This window comes from Poecilia reticulata, linkage group LG10 (assembly GCF_000633615.1).
Source record: "Poecilia reticulata strain Guanapo linkage group LG10, Guppy_female_1.0+MT, whole genome shotgun sequence".
NCBI lineage: Eukaryota > Metazoa > Chordata > Actinopteri > Cyprinodontiformes > Poeciliidae > Poecilia > Poecilia reticulata.
Genome location: NC_024340.1, coordinates 26,581,772 through 26,586,375, shown reverse-complemented (window position 1 = coordinate 26,586,375; position 4,604 = coordinate 26,581,772).

The following is a 4,604-nucleotide window of genomic DNA, read 5'->3' as shown; positions in this document are numbered from 1 at the left end:
GAGGTCTTTATGACTTCTTTACTTCCTTTTTTTAGCATTTGGGTCCTCTAAATATATATACTTTGTTGTTTATGTCCATCTGAGGTGCCACACTTCCTGACAAAAACAGGCTAATGGTCTACATTGATGTAAATAGTGCTTGATTGTTGGTTAGCTGTGGTAGCCCATCAGCAAACTGAGGGCTGGCAAAATCCAAAGTTACAGTAAGTTGTGTGACCGTCGTCTGTAAACACAGCTCCACCACATCCCTCCCAATAGTCCTGTCATTTCTGCTCTCCACTTCCGTTTTCAAAGTTTTTGCCTGCTCAGTCTGGCTTTGCTTACTCAAATACCAGTCCCTGTTCCTGTCCTGGTGCTTCCCTGGACGTCAGGGACGTCTCTGTCCGCTTCTCCTTCATTCGTCTCTCGCTTCCTGCTTCCGTCACGCTGATTACACTGTGTGGCACTTATATAAACGGAAGAAAAGAGGCAAGGAAGGTTGTGGGATGCATTCGCTGCGTGTCTTTGATGAGGTCCCTTTGATTGGCCACACAGCCAAAAACCAATTAACCCCCACCCCCCTTCCACCTCCACCCGTACAGCCTCTGGTCTCTTCTTGCCATAAACGTAGACAAATCAGGAGTCAATACACAAAGCGAGGAGAGCTGACACAGAAGAAACGGAAACAGCTGATTTTGCTGACCTGCACTCACTTAGCAGCCTCTGTCATTGCCCTAACAGCTCTGTCACCTCATTCACAACTCAAGCATCCACCTCCTTCTAACGTCTATGACTAAACATCCATTAGGGTAACAGCACAGCTCAACTTATGCAAGTTCTTCAGAGCTGCGTCAGCGGATTCTGCTGAAGGCTTCGTGCTGCAGGTGAGAGATTGAGGGCCGAGGAGGGGACGCATGGTTACAATAACGGCAGCACCGGCAGCGGGGACGGAGAGCTGTAATTAATCATGCAATGTGGTTCTGGCCACATCAAGGCACCAAGAGTCAGGAAATGGAGACTCAGATCAGCCCCACATACACCAAAGGCTGAGCTCCACAGCAGGGGTTGATCTGCAGGCCCTGTTAGCCCAGAAACGGATGCACGGGCCTGGACTTAAGAAGCAGCCAGATGTTGGCCTTTCCAACGCGGCGTATGAAGTCAAGAGAAAGAGAGCAGATGATAGTATTGAACAGGACTGAAATGAAAAGCACCAGAAGTTGAGGTGGAAAAAAAAAAAGGGGGTTAGGGGGACTGAGGTATGGCCTATTTGTTGATGAAAGGACCACTAATTGATTCAAGTCTCTATCTGAACCCCCTGCAAACTGCAGCAGCTCAAAGGAAACTTTTCATCTTGCTGGAGCTGGAACATTCATGTCGGCCAGAAAAGAAAAGACGGCAGTGTTGAAATCCCGGAAGGGAGACCAAAAGGTAAATGAAATAAATAAATAAATGACTAGCTGACAAGAAAATAATAGTCAATTACACCAGAGGAACCAACCTTAACCCTCCTGTTGTCCTCGGGTTAAAATGACCGAGATTTGTATGCGTTTTCCCTATACACAGAAAATGAGGACAACAGGAGGGTAGACGGGAAGCAACACATCTATAATCAGTTACCATTGAGTCATCACCGGGCCAGGCAAAAAAAAAAAACTTAAATGTTATAATAGTGTTCCTCAGCTAAATCAGCTTAATTAAACCCAAGATCTCACCGCCATGCTCTCTTTAACATTAAATATTCTACCTTTTCAGCATACGGTTCTGACACTTGCTTTGTAGTTACTGTGCAGGTTTTGCTAAAACTCGTATAAATGAATATAAACCAGAGTTTTATTACATCTGATGCAGCCAGGAAGACAGATGCCTCTGCCTTATGGCATCCTACAATCAAGAAGGTGTTGAAAGGAACTATGCTATCAACATTTCACAATATACTGGGGATTTGTGCAAATATTTGGTAGGTATTTATGAGGACATCATAAACTCAGGTTTTAGGACTCAAGATCAGGGGCTTAAGCCACATGTAAGACGTACATTTAAAGGAAGACGGTCCATTTATGTCAAACATGTTGAATCGTGAGACTGATGCTAACTCAGGCTTTGTACATATTCTTATATTTGACAGATAATGGGCTGCACAGTTGTCATGAAATTGCCCCAAACCACAACAAAGGTTTCATATGTAACCCACTAAGGACTGATGATGCATTTTCAGGATCTTACCTGAAGCACTTTTCAGCTAACAGGTTAAGCTCAGATTTCCATAATTTTGCAGATTTGCATATGTGTGTGTGTTAATTTTAAATTAAGAATCCATTCTTAGTCTTGAAAAGTGTCTTGTTAATTGTTATGTAAGTTTAAAAAAAAAAAAAAAAGCTTAGACAGGAAAATAAATCTAAGGTGATGATCATGTTATGGTTGATAGATAATCTTAGTCCAGCCCGTTTTGCTGAGTCAAACCTTTGACCCAACCATGTTCTGCTGAATCAAACCCAGTTCATATTTCACTTTAGGATGTAAAGTAATTCAGATTGTATTGTTTTTAACCCAGGAGTTTTTAAAGTGTAAGGCATTAGATTGACTGCAATCAAAATAATTGAGCAAAATATCTAACAGAATGAGATTAAAGCAACAGAAGACAAAATAAAAAAACACAACCCACTAAAAATATAAATAGACAAATAACCTTTATATCACATAAATAGCTCCTTGGAGACTTTTAAACCTTTTTATTCATATCCACGTAAACGCATACCCGTGCATAGTTAACACATAATTACAAAAAACTGTATAATTGCATGTGTTATTTCTAACTAACTGCACATGTAAAGCGAGTACATAGTACAGTCTTATCATAGTATGTTACTGTTGAGCAGATTTTGAGCTAAATGGCAAATTTGAACCTTCTTGGAGGTCTAAGTTTCCATAGAAACACACTAGACTTTAGGTTGATGTAGCGAGTTTATCAAAGGCTGAAAAAAAAAAATTGCATTTGGCAGCCAGTTATTGAGGACAGAAATAGCTATACTGACAGGCTTGTTGCTTCCCTTTGCACACCCATAATCCTTAATGCTTGCAGATATTTCCATAAACGTTCGAACATCCAAAACCATATCTTGCACGATTCATATCACACGTCACCTCTCATTCAGACTGCATTAAGTGTCAGGGCTTTGAACAGAGGCATGGCTCTTAATCTGCTTAAATTTGCTGCCTTTCTCTGCAATAACACCACTGACTTTTGCCTTTTTTTTTTTTAAAGATACCTGCCCAGAGGCTAAGTTCTGGTAAGGAGAGGCGTCAGATTGGAGGCGCTCCATCGTCCTGGCAGCTGAACACAGTGGAAGTCTTGGATGTGTTCAGGGGATTGGGCCAGCTGAGCTCTGCCATGGAAGACAAGTAGCTGGCGCTGCTGAATGGGAGAAAGAGTGGCGGGATGGAGGGAGACAGTGGAGAGAAAGGGGGGCTGAGATGAGGAGGTAATCACATCAGGGGATTAGTGGCTGTTATTAATGGGGGGATTCGTCTCTCTGCTGTCACTCTCACTCTAATGCACACACAAACCTGCAAAATCTACTTTTATGATCTTCATCTATCTATCTATCTATCTATCTATCTATCTATCTATCTATCTATCTATCTATCTATCTATCTATCTGAAAGTAATTTGATTACTCTTCTTACTCGTCCAAACTCTGGCCGATGGCAATGCATTCTGATTTTGGTTTGTAATATTCTTGCTACCTACTTCATGAGGGAGAAAAATGAGCCGCTCCGGTGTGTCTGTGTGCGCTCGTGCTGGCATGCCACCCCCTTGAAAGATGGCCGTTCAGTGGCGAACAAACAAGACATTTGTCTAAAGTCTTGCATCACCTCGGGGAAGAATCTGTGGAAATGTGCTGTGCCAGGTTATCGCTCGCTGTTATTTTCAGCCTCCCTGTGACGCACGGGAGACCAACTTTGCAGTGAAATTTGTGAAGAAGAAATGAACATAAAAATTGGCACGTGCCGTTTGTGTCGCATGCCCTGAGACATAATCCGACGCGTGCCTGAGGAGTTTTCCTAACCCGAGCAGCCATGCAACACGTTTGATTCCAACATTTTACTGCAAGGACTGCGGTGTTGTTCTCTCTCGCTAAATGAGTTCATGCATGCAGATTTACTGGTAAATGCTCACCAGGAATTTTTTTTATGAAACATATTTTGCTACAAATTTACCTGCACCACTGGTAAAGAAGTTTGAAAAAAAAAAAGGAAAACAAATTAATAGCTTATTATTCTAAGGTCACTTCTCTGAAAACATTACCCAAAAATGTAATTAATTAGATTATATAAGACAGGGTTACAAAAAAATTTTTTTTGAAAATAGTTTATCTTTTGACAACTGATTTATTACAAACATTCACTACTGAATCCAAAAATAACATCCATTTGTATCAATCAGGTCACGTTTTTATGCTAAGTTCATTTTTAAATCCGAGTTTTTTGTCTAAATGGATTATTATGGATAATTACATTTTTTTACATTATCGGTTGATTTTTAGTAATATTTCTCATCCGAATTAGATTTTTAAGATATCAATTGTTTTCTAACACAATCAGCATATTGGTGACAAGTTCTGCGT